This window comes from Pyrus communis, chromosome 11 (assembly GCF_041283825.1).
Source record: "Pyrus communis isolate YQ-2024b chromosome 11, ASM4128382v1, whole genome shotgun sequence".
NCBI classification, from domain to species: Eukaryota; Viridiplantae; Streptophyta; class Magnoliopsida; order Rosales; family Rosaceae; genus Pyrus; species Pyrus communis.
This window is the reverse complement of record NC_142575.1, coordinates 9,052,695-9,070,408: the sequence shown is the minus strand read 5'-3', so window position 1 is coordinate 9,070,408 and position 17,714 is coordinate 9,052,695. Positions and strand designations below refer to the sequence as shown.

The 17,714-nt window shown below is 37.2% G+C and overlaps 1 pseudogene; it reads right to left on the bottom strand.

The window, feature by feature from the left end:
• Positions 1-2,216: 2,216 nt before the first annotated feature.
• LOC148692854 (uncharacterized) lies at positions 2,217-3,772 on the bottom strand (annotated as a pseudogene).
• Positions 3,773-17,714: the final 13,942 nt, after the last annotated feature.

Sequence of the window (17,714 nt, the reverse complement as noted above, 5' to 3'; positions counted from 1 at the left end):
GCATGATGCTATTGCCTTATATGTTCAATTGGATGCTAAATTTGTTGCTCTAAAATCTGGTTATACCAAACCTACTCCCACTTTTCGATCCCCTACTACCCCTACTCTTCCACCACCACCGCATCAAGCACCAAATTTCCCTATTAAGAGGCTTTCCCCTGAGCAAATTCAGAAGAAAAAACGTGAAATAGGGGATTGTTGGTTTTGTGATGATAAGTGGAATCGGGGGCACAAATGCCATACCAAACATTTATTTATGCTTGACGTTGTACAACCCTAAGAGAAGGTAGATACCAGCCTAGACGACCTTCAACCAACCCTTAACCTAATGGAGCTCAGTGAGTGCTTTTTATGGCACCTCTGCTAAGCAACCTATGCACACTATGAAAGTGGGGAGGCTACTCAAGGGACACAGTGTTACAATTCTGCTTGATTCTGGCAGCACCCCACAACTTTGTTGATTCTCGATTACTTCAAAAACTGGGTTGGAAACCTCATACCACTTTTGCCTTTGAAGTCATGATTGCAGATTGGGGGAAAAATTAGAGGTTCATGGTATTGTCCTAGCACACCATTGTCTCTTGCAGCATATACTTGGACTGTGGATCTATATGTCATTCCCTTGGGGGACTGTGATATTGTCTTGGGAGTACACTTGTTATCTTCCATTATTCCAGTCTTCTGGGATTTTCAGTTAATGACACTTGAATTCCACAAGGTTAATGTGCAGTACAAACTTGTTCACAATTAAGGAGCTTTACCCTTGATTTAGGAGGTTTCCCTGCAACATATTGACAAGGAAATGCACAGCTATAATCTTGGGCTATTCTTATATTCCTTGGAGTCCAAGAAATTATAAGCTTGTGATCTCAACCAAGCTTAGCTAAGGGACTTGCAGGATTTAATGGGACACTTCTCTTCCATTTTTTTCCCTACCATCTCAATTGCCACCTTCCAGGCCCCATGACCATCAAATTTTTCTTGTCCCTGGTGCTAAACCAACCAATATCAAGCCCTATCATTATGGCCCTCTCCAAAAAATTGAAATTGAAAAGGCAGTGCAAGAATTACTAGATGCTGGCTTTATTAGGGCCAGTCACAGTTCTTTCTCTTGTCCAGTTCTTTTAGTCAAGAAAAAAGAAAGAACTTGTAGGCTTTGCATGGACTATAGGGAACTTAATTCCATCACCATCAAAGACAAGTACCCCATACCCCTTATTGATGATCTCTTAGATGAACTCAGTGGTGCTTAGTATTTTTCTAAGCTAGATCTCAGGTTTGGGACCACCAAATACTTATGCATCCCTCCGACATAGAGAAAACATCATTTAGGACTCATGAGGGGCACTACGAGTTCCTTGTAATGCCTTTTGGTTTAACCAATGCACTTGCTACTTTTCAAAACCTTATGAATGATATCTTTGAGCCTCACCTGAGACACTTTATTTTAGTGTTCTTTGATGACATTTTGATATATAGCAAGTCTTGGGAGGATCACATATATCACTTGCAGGTTACTTTCAATTTATTACAGCGGCATCACCTCTATGTAAAAAAGCATAAATGTGCATTTGGACAAAGCAAAATTGAGTACTTGGGACATATTGTCTTAAGGAATGAGATAGAAGTTGACCCCTCCAAAATTCAATCAATCTTGGACTGGCCTATTCCCACCACTATCTGCAGTTAGAGGTTTTTTAGGACTCACAGGGTAGTATAGGAAATTTGTTCCAGGGTATGACAAGATCTGCCATCCATTACACTAGCTCACTAAGAAAGACAATTTCATATGGACAACTGAAGCAACCAAGGCCTTTTAGACTCTTAAAGAAACTATGTCACCTCCACAGGTATTGGGATTACCTGATTTCTCTCTAACATTTGAGATTGAGTGTGATGCATCCAATGTATTAAAAGTGTGAGGTGTGGGTGAGGCGTCCGAGGCGAAGCCTGGCCTAGGCATGAGGAGATTAATTTTTTTATTTTTTATATATGTTATATATATACATATAATTGTATAAAAAATAATACTAAGAAAATAAACATCCATTTTCAATTTTTCATTCAAATTCATAGTCATTCAAAAGATAATATCATCTAAATTCATCATTCAAAGGTAATATCATCCAAATTCATCATTCAAAAGGTAATAAAAACGAAGAAAACAATCATTCATCCAAGTCCTCTTCATATAAATCAAAATACAAATAAAGATATCAATCATTCATCCAAATCCTCTCATCTAAATAAAAGGCAACGTCATCCTCTTCATTGCCAACTCTAGATGAACTTGTTGGGTATGTCAACAATTCATCAAAGGAATCTTCCGAATCATACTCCACATTTCTTCGACTTGAGGATGCTTCATTACCCTGTTTTCTTTTGTATGTAATAGGCTCGCGAGGATGAGTAGGCTCACGAGGAGGAGGAGGAGGAGAAGAATCTCTAGGCTCTCGAATGCATGAGCCACCTTCATAAACCGGGGGTGGCACATTCCTTACGGCCTCAACATTATACAATAACTCATCCTCAAGCCATGTACGATCTTCGGGAAGAACAAGATCTTCTATCTCCGTTATCCATTCATCATCGGAGGCAATTTCTTCCACAAAAATAGGATCATACTTCTCCCTTCTTTTCTTACTTCTCTGTTGTAAAGCCAAATTGTACTTGACATGGGCTAAAGCATTAAGTCTTTTGTGTTCAAGCCTATTCCTTCTTTTTGTATGAATCTACAAATAAATCAATTCTATTATTCAAGTCTAATCATCTTAAGAAAAAATGACACTTAAGATACTAATAATATATTTACTTACCATTGAAAATGTGCTCCAATTCTTCTCACATCCTGACGCACTACAAGTAAGACTTAGAACTCGGATAGCAAACTTTGTTAACTCGGGTGTTTTATGCCCAAAGCGCTCCACCAAGCCACTAAAAAAAACAATATTAGTAAGGTAAGTAATTTAAGGGTTAATGATAAAAAAATATTAATAGTTGACTAATTAAATCTTACTTGGTGTTCGCTTTTTCCTAGTTTGCATAGCCATAGAATCCGCAAATGGACCATGCTTATCATTATATAAATCCAATTGAACATCGGCCTCTTCACATTCTTTCCCTTTCCCAAGCATTCTATCCATGCAAACAAACAACCCATTTCGCACTTCATCAGTATCTGAGAAATTATCCTCATACCGAAATTGTGGGTTTAAGTAATAACCCGTTGCATGTAGTCGTTGATGAAGTTGATCGTCCCATCTACGATCTATCTTTCTCCAAATAGGCATATATTTTTTCTCCACTTTGTTAAGATTGCTTGCAATTTTATCTTTTGCGGCATCCATCAACTCATATATAAAACCTATGAAGGGTCTCTCCTCCAAATCAACCTCTCTCAAAACACAAACAAGAGGAAGAACACCCTTAATGCAAAAGGAAACTCGACCCCAAAACTCACGATCATGTAACACATGATGCTTGGCCAACTTTGCTTCACTGGATTTTGCATAGATACTTTCCGACCATTTTTGAGAGGTAAACAAAGCAACAAGATTTTCCTTTTGCTTTTGTAAGCTTTGTAGTGTAAGGAAAGAAGTGGCAAACCTAGTGACCACAGGACGAAGAATTTCTGAATTGTTGGTGTACTTTCTCATCAAAGCTAGTACCCATTGATACCTATATAGATACTTTGAAATACACCTAGCACGTTTAAGCATGTCATCAACCATGCCATCTTAGAAATATCTTCTAGCATCAAATCAATGACATGAGCCACACATGGAGTCCACCACACCTTCTCTTTCCTCTCCATAAGTTTTGCCTGGACATTCTTGTAGTTCAAAGCATTGTCAAATATAACTTGAACCACATTCTCCATTGTCGGATATAACTTGAACCACATTTTCCCCCTCCCTCCCCCCTAGTTTGTTGAATAACATCATCCAAATTGCCATACAACAAATCTCCATTCTTAATAGAGGCCAATGCATCAACCGATTTTAAGAACCAAGTACCTTGCGGGATATCAACAAGAAAGTTGATTAAACACCTACTTTTGCCATCCGACCATCCATTCGACATACTAGTGCATCCATATCTTTTCCAAACCTTTTGATGTACTGTCATCATACTTTGTACATCCTCAACTTTTTTTTTAAGCATCCAAGTTTTATATTCATGGCTTATAGGAGCATCAAAGTCAGGACCAAAATTGGATACCAATTTCATTGCATTAACATAATATTCATTGTTTGCCGCATTGAATGGAATGACACTAGTGTAAAAGCATCGCGCAAGTGCTCGAGATGCTTATCTTCTTTCCTCTTTTTTGAAAGGTGTATTCAATGTGGTTTGACAAGCTTCCGATGTAACATACCTATCAAGTAGTCCCTTTGAAAGAACCGGTTTGTTGTGAATGTGTGGCACTCACACTCCCACTCCCACTACTTACATATGGTGTCCATGTTGTGCCCATATCGACACTTTCACTTTCTTCTCCACCACTGCGACACAACTCATGGCTAGCTTTCCTCTTTTCTTTAGTTCCCATAACATTAGCAAAGCATTCTTCCTTCACAATAGGTGGGATTTTTCTACAACTTATCATTCCTCCCGAACTTACACCACCCAGGTGACGTTTGAATCTAGAAATTGAACCTATGCATTTGTGATTACAAAAAACAAAATAGAAGTGCTTGGTGACAGGATCCAAATCTTTTTTCTTAAAAAAAAAATGGCAAACAAGGCGCTTGAGACACCTTAAGTTGCGCATCTGCCACCTAGGCGTCTCTGGCGAAGCCTTTCGCCCACTCCAGCAAAACAGAGGCGTTAGCCTCACCGCCTAGCCTCAAAGGCACCCTAGGCGTGCCCCGAGGCTAGTTTTTTTAAACATTGGATGCATCTGATGTTGGTATTGGTGCAGTGCTCCAACAACAAGGGAAGCCAATCACTCTCACTAATCAGTCATTGGGACCTAAAAATCAGGCCTTGTCCATCTATAAGAAAGAGTTAATTGCTATTGTGCATGTGATAAAACAAATGGCAAAATTACCTGCAAGAAAGACATTTTATTATAAGGATAGATCACAGTAGCCTTAAGTACTTCTTAAGTCAGAGAGCAAATACCCCATTCCAGCAAAAATGGGTCTTAAAGTTGCTTAGATTCGATTATGAGATCCATTATAGAAAGGGTTCTAAGAATTTGGTAACTAATGCCCTTTCTAGGCTCCAAGACCCACCTGATCAAAATGATGGAGTGGAAGTAGAACCAAGTACAAATATGAACTGCCTAGCTATTTCTTACCCCTACTTTGGGTGGTTAGATGATCTAACAAGGAGTAATGAGAAAGATGACTGGATTCAGTCTAAAATACAGTTCCTCAAGGCAAATTCTTCTTATCGTACTACTGATGACAATAACAATAACCATAAATACAAGGTTGATAATGGCCTTCTTAAGTACAAGTCAAGAATGGTGCTTAGCCCTACATCACTATAGAAAGAAAACATTATGAATGAACTTCATACCAATCCTGCTGCAGGGCACAATGGGGTACTGAAGACATATCAAATAATCAAAAAAGGTTTCTATTGGCAAGGTCTCAAGAAAGATATCAAAGCTTTTGTGGTAGAATGCCAAATCTGTCAACAGAATAAGTACGGGACAATATCACCACTTGGACTGCTTCAACCCTTGCCTATTCCCCAACAGATTTAAAATGAAATAAACATGGATTTTATTGTTGGGTTACCATTGTGCAAGGGAAAGTCTGTGATCTTTGTAGTAGTAGACAAGTTCACTAAGTATACTCACTTTGTAGCCTTGTCACATCCCTTCACTGCTGCCTCAATTGCTTAGGTTTTTGCAGACCACATTTTTAAACTCCATGGTATGACTTCTACCATTGTAAGTGATAGGGATCCCATATTCTTAAGAAATGTCTGGAAAAAGTTCTTTAAGCTGCAAGGGACTAACTCAACATGAGTTCAGGTTATCACCCTCAGAGTGATGGACAAACTGAGGTGCTCAATTGATGCTTAGAAACCTATCTCAGGTGCTTTACTAGTACTCAACCTAAGAAATGGGTGGAATGGCTCTCATGGGTAGAATGGAATTATAACATTTCATATCATTCATCCTCCAAGTTCACTCCATTTGAACTGTTGTATGGATACCCTCATCCTATGGTGGTTTCTCATGAGATTGGTACAACCAGATTGGATTCAGTGGAGCAATGTTTGAAGGATAGGGATAAAATCTTGTCTGGCCTTAAGAGCAACCTGGAAGTAGCTCAACACAAGATGAGGATGCAGACAAATAAGCACAGGTTTGAAATGGAGTTCTCTGTTGAGGATTTTGTGTAACTTAGGCTTGTCCCTTACCAATTGCAAGCCCTGAATGCTCACTCATTCCATAAACCCAGGTTTTATGGCCCCTATGAGATTGTGGAAAGAATTGGAACATTAGCTTATAAATTGAAACTGCCTAAAGGAACAAAAATTCACCCAGTCTTCCATGTCAATTGCCTTAAGAAACACTTGGGAAATTTGGTTCAACCATCAACTGTGTTACCTGATGTAAATGAAGGTGGGTTGTTATACTCAGTGCCTCATGTAGTATTGGCTCGAATGATTTATAAGAAGGGACAAGCAGCTGGGGTCCAATTACTGATACACTGGTTGGATGATGTTGCTGAGAACGCCACTTGGGAAGACTACGATGAGTTCAAGATTAAGTTTCCAGTTTTCAAGCTTGAACCATGAGGATAAGGTTGTCATTGGGGGGGGGGGGGGGGGGGGAGGGGGGGGTTTGGAGTGATGTTAGGGTTTTCGAATTAGTGAATGCTTAATCACTAAGTAATTTGGTTGTTAGCCTTTATTTGCTTGTTTTGTCATTTTGTTAAAGTTGTTAGTGGAATGTTGAGTTGGCACCTTGTGGCCCAGACTCTTTAAATGGAGTAACGGCTTCTTTGCTTTTGTAACGGTTATTTGAAAAAGAAAATTATTAAAAAAATATCAAGCACACTCTCTATCCTCTTCTTCCTCCTTTCGCTTATCCTCAATTACTGCAATTTGTCGAGGTTGAGCTACCGGATTCAGGTTGGTGACTTGGCAGTTATCAGCTCCAGCCTCGTGAGTTCGTCGGACTGGATGGAGATGACGGTTGGAGTGTCAGGGATGATCGGAACGATGTCTTTTTCCAGGGATTGGGCAGAGGAAGAGGAGGGTTGGAGGGTGAGGAAGGCGGCAAGGGCTTCTTAGAGTTGGAAGTGGAAGGCGAGATCCATGTCGGACTCTACGGCTTTGGCTTCCATGAACTCGTGGCGTTGCTCGGAGACCGAGACGAATACCTCGTTGTCTTCGGGTGAGACTTTGGTGGCCATGTAGACTGACAGGGAAGAGTAAAGGGGTGTGTCGTTGTTGTGCCTTGGCCCGTTCGTTAGTGCGGAACCGAGATTCAGATTACAACCTCACCAAAATCACACACAGTTGAACAAAATAAAATACAAGAAATAAAGACACCGAGAAATTTACGAGGTTTGGCAAAAACATGCCTACGTCCTCGGAGATATATTGCTCTTCACTATGAGAAAAACCAGTACAAGTTACACATGAGTTAAATCGACATAACCCAATCCCATATCCCTTGTACACCCACTCACAGAATTTTTCCAAGAGCCTCACTCTACCCCAAGAGTTCTTTCACAAGAGATCTTTCACTCTAGCTCTCTTGATTTCTCTCACCCTTACCCATGGTAGAGCCAAATGCTCTCACCATCTCTTTGGATGCTTTACATCTCTTCCTTGGATGATTTCCCTTCCTCCATCCGTTCCTTTTAATACCTGGCCAAATAATTATGGCTTTGAAAAAGCCACAAAACAAGGAGCAAAGTAAGCCACAAAACAAGGAAACATAATCCTCATCATGATGTTCCCTCATCAATATTGTTTTGTTTCCTAGCCTAATTTGGCCACTATCCAACAGTCGTCGCGTCGTATATATAGGTTGGTGTTCAAGGGTTTTCAGGTGCTCTGGAGTACCTATTTTAATCGTTAAACAAAGATCTAACAGTCACAATTTTCATTATATTTTGAAGTATTTAAAAAAGCTCCAATTGGTATCCAGTACTCCGGACTACTTTAAAAAGCTCCGATTTGAAATAGTGGATGTTTTATACTTTGTAACAGTTAGATATTTGTTTAAAATTATTGAAACTATCGTATGTTTTGGTAGCACCATTATATTTCCATTCCTTCCTCACTAGCCACAATCATGGTTGTACTTCTATTCTAGAATGGAAATGTTTCTCTTTGGGAATATTTGTTGTCTTTGAATTATGTTTCTGATGTAAAAATGTGTTAAATTTGAATCTTCTTTCTCGAATGATAAAAAAAAAATGGTAATACTAGAGAGACCTAGTACCAAGTATTTAATATGAATTGCTCACATACCCTGCAACATAATAAAATCATTTTAAAAAGAGGCCTAAAATGTTGTTTCCGGAAAGCAAGCCAAACAGGAATTTCATGGGGGAGCCAAGGGGTTTAGGGTTTTTGAGTTGTAATTTTTTTTGTATCTCATGGTGAAGGATTTAGGCATGTTTTGTTGGTGATAGTGTTTAGGGTTTAATTTCAAATTCTATGGTGCTATGCAGGAGCGAATCAACATAGAGACCCGAGTGTTCCCATGACCCTCCAAATTTCGGGAGAAACACCTCTTATCGACTATTGGGGACCTTCCAATGGGCTGAGCGGTATTGGTGGATAGGTCATTTACCATGGATGTGCAGGTATGAGGTTATAAATGAGGAAGAAGAGGAGGTTTTAATTCTATTTCTTTTTAACGTTTTGCGCCAGGTCATTTCATACAGGCTACAAACCCGAGAACTATTTCTGACTTTCCCAATGTTTAACTCCCAAATTTATTTGTTCACTTAGTACTACAGTCTAGTGGTATTCCTCTTCATTTATAAGTGAGAGGTATTAGGTTCGATTCTAGTCAAAGACGAATTTGAACCAAATTATTGCTAGCCCATAGGAAGACTAAGCCTACCACCTCCCCTTTAGTGTAAATAATATCGCTTGTACAAAAAAATAAAAAATAAATAAATAAATAAATAAACTCCCTAATTAATTTTACAAACCCAGTATCCCAGACACAATATGTAACCTTCCAAATCCCCCAACACAATATGCAACCTTCCCAATCCCCCATCCCGCCAGTCACCACACCACCACCTCTCTCTCCACTACCACTTGCCGTGCCACCGCCTAATTCAATTTTCTTCTAAATTCATATAAGTTTTTTAATCTTAACTCCTAGTCCTAATTTATAATTAGATGTTAAAACATTTAAATTTATGTGTATACTTGTGATGTGAACCAATTTTATCTTGTGAAAGTCATTAATGCGTTATGATGTTGGGGACATTTGTTGGTTTTTGCACATGTGAGCTTAATCTTGATTTATTCATATGAATTAAATTTAGAAGAAAATAGAGATGTGAACTAAATTCAATAGAAACTGATGAAGTTTAGAAAGATGGTCGATCTTGGAACTTTTACATTGGATTACCCAGCATTCGAATTCTGAATCCGCCACTGGTGCTCTTTTATATCTTATATATAGTGTTGTATGGATAACCATGACTTGCCACCAATTGTCTTTCTTCTTGAAAAAAAAAATGAAAAGTAAACCTAATCCAGTTCGCTAGAGTTTAATTCCATTTAAAAAATATTTCTATTTATTTCATATAAAATAATTAATTAATTTTGGATATAGTATAATGATGGGCTTATCGAATGATGGGGAAGAAAGAGTAATGTGGATGATATCTCTGAAAATTATATGTTGATTGCATAATTAGTTGAGTATGCAATTGCATCCAGATTCGATGTTGCAACTCTAAGGTCATTTACTCACTTTTCACATATGCATATAGGTTCTTCGCATTTAATCTATATTCCAACCCGTATTTCACGTAGTACGCAAATTTAGATTCGATTTCTAGCGTTGGTGGATTACACGATGGTGGCTATGGAAGGTTGAAATGCCTCTGTGAGTCGTCATGTCCCTCGAAATTGTGGATTGTTGTGGCAAAACCACCAGCTAGTCCCCTGACGTTGGTGAATCACACGAAGGTGGTCAAATGAGGCTGAAATGCCCCACTACCGTGACGAAGCCGTCAACTGAACCTCTTTTATTTTTATTTTTATTTTTAAAAAAAGGTCATCAATATACTCATTTACTCCTATTTGATTTGAGAAATGTTTTTACTCTATGATTTTATTTATTTTATTTATTTTTTTTGGGTCGAAGCTTTGCTTCACGATTGACTCTCAATACAAACAATATTGGAAAAGCCCACTGAGCATAAAACTTGGTCTGCTTTTGGGTGCTCTTTTGAGCCTTGGATCTGATAACCCAACTCTCTTTCATTTAAGTAGGAAAATGAAACGGGCTTTTGAGAATAGAGATGATAAGTGGCTTTGCAATCCACCTTTCAATTTCATTACGACTCTACGAAGGGAGAAGTTAAACTTGGAAAGCTAAAACTGGTTTTAACTCATGAATTTTGAAAAGGCTATATATATTTTAGCAGTCACAGCCGGATGTTGTATTTACATTTATTTTTTTATTACTTTCGAGCATAAATAGTAACAAATAGTTTTAAAAATGGTGGTAGCTCTACATTTACACCGGAGATGCTCATGTCCTTCATCAAAATAAATTGATTTCTCATCAGGTCATGTCCGAAATTGATCAATCAACTCGAACTATTCGGGGCAAATTGGTTGATTGGTCTGGTTTAATGGAAGTTTTGTCCTCCCCTAACCATAGGTACAAATGACACCACTTCATTCAACGTGGGAAAAAAACTGTTCATGGAAAATTCCAAAGGGTCAACTTCAATTTTATGTCCATTTGTGTTAGTTTTCTAACTTCAGTTACCTCACAGACGGATATGATATACTGATATATACAAATCAGATATTGCTTTGGACTAGTTCACTATTTTGAAGTTTCTCATACCATTAATAGAGATTGTTATACATCTTATCAATTGATTTTCCTCATTAATCTAGAACATAAAATAAAGGGTGTATTCTGTTGAGATTTTGAGGACTTTTAATTCTTTTCTTTTTTTTTTTATGGAAAAATTAAAGAAAAAATAAAAATACTTTAATGAGGGTTTATTGATATTTTTAAATGTGATTGTATATATGGAGTGTTACGTAAGCCATACCTTTTTTTTTTTTTTTTTTTTTTTTTTTAACAAACGATATCTAAACTAAGGGGGTGTGGGAGTTGGCTAAGCCTCACAATGGGTTAGCAATAATGTGGTTTAAATTCGCCTAAGACCTTTCACTTACAAGTGAAGAAGAATATCACTAGACCGTAATACTAAGTAGCAAGCCGTACCTTATTATGCAAGATGAATGTCCATTATCTAGTGTGAATTCTTGATTTGTATCGATTTTGTAAAAAAAATGATAAACACACACCGTTTTTAGTTTCTCACACATTTATGTTTAATCATGTTCATTGTTTCCTTTTGATTTATTCAATCTGATTGTCATAAATAAACTATTATGAAAAACTAAAATGAGTGTGAAATCAACTCCCTTGTATCAATCTTATCCCTTTAGTCTCAAGCAAAATGTTTAGTTTGAATTCTTTGGCTTCTACATTGTAACCAAAAATTGGTTAAAAATCTTTGTTTGACAAACCTATGATTCTATTCAAGCTGATACCCTGCAATCCTTAGAGTTTTGCTCACTATAGTGGACCTGAAAAGGACGATGTTTCAAAAACAGTTGATAGCACAACTTAAGTAGTCGTAACACCATCCCATGAAATGAAAGTTTAGTTATGAGAAGTATAACTAACCAAGTTGTTCCACATGTGAAGCTCAACAGTCATACGTGCTCTACATCACTCTGTTGTGTTGTCCACGTGTTAGGTTTAAAAATTCGTTACACGTAAAATGGACATGTTGAGAAGAATCTCACATTAATTTGTGAAAGGATATTTCATGAGTTTATAAGTAAATTAAGTTACACTCCATATGTTTTAAGTAATTTAATGGTGAAACTGAAGCCCCGACTTTTTTATGTCTCATGGAATGACGGCCAAATCCCAACGACGCCCCACCAACCACACGGTGTTTAGCAATCAACATAATTTGCAGTAACGTCGGGGATCTGTACACTTTATCACCTTAACCCTTTTTTTCGGTCTGAACACTTATCACCTTTAACTCCTGAGGTGAGAAAAGAAGGCTCAAAAGCCTCAAATGACTGCAAAACTCAGATAGTGGCTACCTATGCGCATGCACACCGCAGATAAGGTGTAACCACAAGACTCAAAAAGCTAGAGAATGAGAATAGAAAGGAGACTTTTAGATGTACAATTTTCGGATTACGGGAGCAACGTAGCCATTTTTTTTATCTTTTTCTTCTACTCGTGTCTTTATCATTTTTCTCTCTTTACATGGGAGAAGAGGAAAAGAGATAGTGTCAGCGTAGGAGAATCCTCTTAGGATTCTCATAGGTTAGGTTTTGTAAATATATGTGGGTTCGAGATTACTTGTACTCTAAGTCAATTGACTTGTATATATATACGTGTGTATAGATAGAAACATGAATGCATTTGCACTCGTGACAATGAAGTATATTTTGTCTTTAGAGCTTTTATATTCGTTAACTTAACGAGAGAGATAAAGACAAATATTGGTGCATTGGTGCTTTCTCCTTTTGGGGTCGTTATTCATTAATTATATATATATATATATATATATATATATATATGCACATTTCAAGTCCTAGTTCCCACATTGCAACATTCTCTTCAGTAGCAGTTGTTTAGGCAATGCATTTTTCAAACGATATGGATAAGACTTGTGCAAATTTTGACTCTTTCAGTATCTTTTTAGTTTGAGTTTGTCAATCTTTCCTTTCGTTAATCACTGAATTAAATATAGCAACTAAATGCGGATTTGTGTGTTAATGGGTTCGATCATTCTTGTCTATCAGTCTCCAACTTCAAATATTGGTGCAATCTGACCTCTTAAAATCGGATACGTACACACCTAATACCACTATATGGGCGCCAATGGGAAATGATGTAGATTGATCTGATTAAACCCATCATAATCTATAGTGATAAAGATTCTTCTTTTTACGATCAAGATTTAATAGATGGTGCCACATGAAATCTATAATTTCTTGAGCAAATAATTAAAATATTGAGATGATGAGTCATAAATAGAACTATAGGTTATGTGTGTCATAGCTAGGGTTTCATCGTGCACATAAAAATGAGCCACGATAGATGAACACAACTCATAACTCGCACGGTCATTTCTCTTTTCTCATGATGCTCAAGGATTTTTTGGGTATAACAATTTTAATTAACCACATTTTCGTTTCCATTTCTCTATTACACCGTGTAAGAATTAGCAAGTTCAATTAAAAAACAACTGATTATGAAGACAAAGACTCAAAATGTTCTAAACACGGAAAATTCTCAACAAAGGGTACTCGAATGTATACCGTCCTTACCTTTTTCCACTAGTCAACTACATAATTGCAACTTATCTACCACTAAATCCATTATTATCTTCTCTTCTTTCTTTTTTTTTTTTCTTTTTTTCTTTTTTTTTCCACTGGTTGTTGGGTGCGACAAAGTTTACCACGTACAAATTGCTTGTACAGAAGAATTATTGTAATCATAGTGAAACATGCAATTTGAAGGATTAGCATTGACTTAGGGAACTCATTATTTTAAGTAGCTCTGGGGTTTTGTTAATTAATTTGATTCCCCTACATTAAGGTACAAATTTGGGTCAAAAAAACAGACTTTGTTCCCGCTCCAGCATAGAAAATAATGGCATGTTGGGTGAAACATAGATATGTTGTCTCTCGAGGGAAAAAAGACATCCAATAGAACATCGAATTGGTTGCCGACAGGTGACAATCTTTGGTTGGTTTGCTTCTGTTGCTTAGCTGAGAATTTTTGTTAGGGTTCATCATCAGCTCACGTGGGGTGCACATGAGTTGAATTATGCGTCCAAAAACGCGTTTAATTAGGGGGGTCAAAGCCATGATTACCATTTTTATTAATTACTATCAATGAGGGAATAACACATTGACACGCGGCAATGATCCACAACAATGGGGGTCCCCTTTCTGTGGATGAAATTCTTTTGCATCATTGTCAAGTGTAGAAGATGTGACATTTTAACAAACATATGGGGAGACAGTAATAACTAATATGAACAACACTTAGTGAATTATTGGCTGTGTGTCACACTTTGGGACAGTAAAATGTAAATATGTGATTGATGCATACTAATCATTGATTATGGTGATGGAGGATGCAAAATGTGTTTGAAGGATTTTTTTTAGAGTAACGGTAGGTCGATCAATTTTTTAGATCAAATGTTTAAATCATATGATGTGTTATCATTATCTCAATAGAAAATAAACACGTTAATCAACACTTAAATAATAATTTAATCATTGACAACCACATCATATAGTTTATAAAATTTAATCTAAATGGTTTGTCTCCCTAACATTATCCTTTTTTAACATGTTATGATTTAGAGGTAGGATAGCATCATAGCAACATTTTCTTTCTATTTTTTCGATTCTCTTCTTATTCTATAATGTTGTGTGATGATTCAAACAATTTCGTTTTTTATCGCTCTTAAAAATCAATCAAATATGAAATTGTTTACTCATCTAACAGTTACACCATGTTATTCACTTAAGCACTTAAATTTAACAATGTTAATCAAACGACTAAACAATTTCTAATTTTATCTTGATTGTCATGCAACATTGCAGAACAAAAAAGAAAACCGAGAAAGTAAAACAAGAAAGCCTAACTGAGAAGGCCCTAGCATCAAGAAAAACTCAAGAATAGTGGGGTCAAATTGCATATTACTCAAAGATTGCCTTTATTAGTGAGAAGATGTGATCAGTTATTTGCAGCAACCTAACACATATATACATTTCACAATATTGTTAGTTTGATGCATCAAGTTTCATTTCAGTTGAATCTGTATTGGAAAACCATAATATATAGGACCACATTGCCCCATGGAGGCTATTTAGAAAGTAGGAACAGACCTGATGCTGAAATGCTGTCTATTCTCAAGGATTTTTCTAGAGAGTCAAATTGCCTTAGAGACATGACAATAATCTGGGTACAGATGCTACAAAATCATTCCTATCCATGCACAACTTAGATAACAATTTCCCATCTCCACGTAATTACATTTACCGCTAATGAGTGCAGATAAATGTATAATTTTGAATTAATTTATGTTCAAAAGAACAAAAGTTCCCAACTTAAAAAGTAATTCCAAAATTCTAATTCCATCAGTTGATTAAATATGTTATTGCAGTAAAGAACTTGTAATTCAAGTGATTATGAGTATTTATCTATGCACCTGGTGTCATGCGTTTGATCTCCCCTCCTTTTTTATTCTTCAAGAGCAATAAAAAAGACATGTTGCTGAATATATAATGACCCAAGTTGTTATAGACATGTAAATTTCCGTGATAAACACTCACCAATACATTAAAATTTCGACATGGCAGGCTTACGTGGCATGTGCCATGTGTGTCACAAATTGTACACATGACACGTGACTTAAAACCTTACGAATCATCAAGAGTGACATGCGTCAATATTTGGCAGAAAGTAATATAGGAATTATCTTTATTAATTCTTTAATTAATATTAATTTAAATCAAGTAAATTAATTGATTTAAATTTAGGGTTAAACTCTGTTTACTACCCTCATGTTTCGTGGCTTTCAACATTTAGTACATCAAGTTTTTTTCGTCCTAGACTCGTACCTAAAGCGCTAATTTTGGGACAGTCTCATACATCCGTTAAGTTTTCCGTTAGAACTTTTGTTAACTGATGATGTGGCGCCCAATCATTGTCCACATAGGCGCCACATGGTCAATTACTGAGCGCCATGTGTCAATATAGGCCCAATTTAATATTAAAAAAATAATTAAAAAATTAAAAAAAAAAACAAAACAAAACCAAAAAAAATAAATAAATAAATAAAACAAACAGTTGTCCTCCTTCATCCCCGCACCCACTTCTCCCTTGCTCTGTCCGTTCTTCTCCCTCCCTTCTCTTCTCTGCAAGAACCCATAAAGCCCTCATACCAGCTTAGAATTTACACCAAGAAATCAATACAAAAAAAATATTGGAGCTCTGCTTCTTCTATCTTCCTCTTTCTCGCTGCTACTTGCGACTCTGCCTTGGAGTCCCGTGTTGCTGCCCCACCCTTCCCGACCCCCTCCTTTCTTCTCCCTCCCTACCTTTCCCTGCACCCACCTCTCTGCACACCCCCACCCATCTACCCCACTCCCTCCCTTCTCTTCTCTGCACCCACCCAATCTCTACCCAACCTCTACACCCACCCATCTACCTGCTCCCTCCCTCTCTACGTACATTCCTCCCTCCCTAGCTTGAAATAGAACCCAGCAATTCCAACAATTCCATACACCATGGCTTGAAACAGAACCCAGCAAATCCAAATCCAAATCTAAATCCCTCTCTACAAAAATATCCCCAAACCAACCCAAAACATGTGACATCCCGTCCCCAAAATTAGTATTTTATTTTATTCTTGACGTATGTCGGAGATTTAATTGAAACTAGTTCATTAATTCTCCAAATTTGAGAAAATCAAAGTGAGGGATACCTTTGTCATTTCTAATTTTCTCAACCTTTTCGGTCAACTCTTGAGTTGGTTAGGTAGAGTTCGATTCCATGAGCACGTATGAGTAAATGGATCTTAATTCCGAGTCAGAACAGAGAAGTTAGAGTCGTTTGAAGTTGGTGGTATTTTGTTAATTTTACCAAAATGCTATAATTGGAGTGAAACCTCCAGAAAAGGGGGAGGTTTTTGGAAAAATGGGAAAAGGGCTGCTGCTCACCCGTTTTAGGGGCTAATTGGACCCGTTAACCCACAAACTTAACCCGCTTGTATCTCCTTCATCCGAGCTCCGTTTTGGGTGATCTTGGTGTCCATGGAAAGCTCTTGATGAGCCCTACATCTCTGTAGTGTTAGATTTCCCATTTTCTTTTCCATCTTTGCAGTTTGAAGCCACAAAGACAAAGCCCACGACTTTTCTAGCGGTTTTATCATTTTTCCGGTGATTCCGGCAACCATTTCCTTGGAGTGAGGTATGAAATTTCATCTACTCTTCATAATCTTCGAGTTGTTATGCTTAGTTTGTGCTTTCGTATTCATTTTAGAGTTGGGTGTTTAGAACCCTAGAAATCCGGTATCCTCCGGTGAATTTGGACGGTTTCCGGTTAGAATTTATCATCGGCCTAGTTGTGATAAGTGTTATTTTTATTTCTAGCCATCGATCTATTTTTATTAAGTATGATTTGACTTGTGCATTGGAAATATGGTTTGTATTGTATGATTGGATTGTTGTGATGAAATGTGAGGGCTAGTAATGGACCATTAACCTATTGGCATGAGGTTTGTTGCTTCAAAACATGTTTCACCCCTCAAGTCATTATTTAATTTTTTTATTTTGGTGAGTCTTTGTAACTTGAGCAACCTAACTTGATCCATGTCATGTTTCATTGATTGTTGTTATATATTTTACTCTGCGATTCCGTTGAGTGATGATCCAGAATCGTAGACTGGTATGGATTC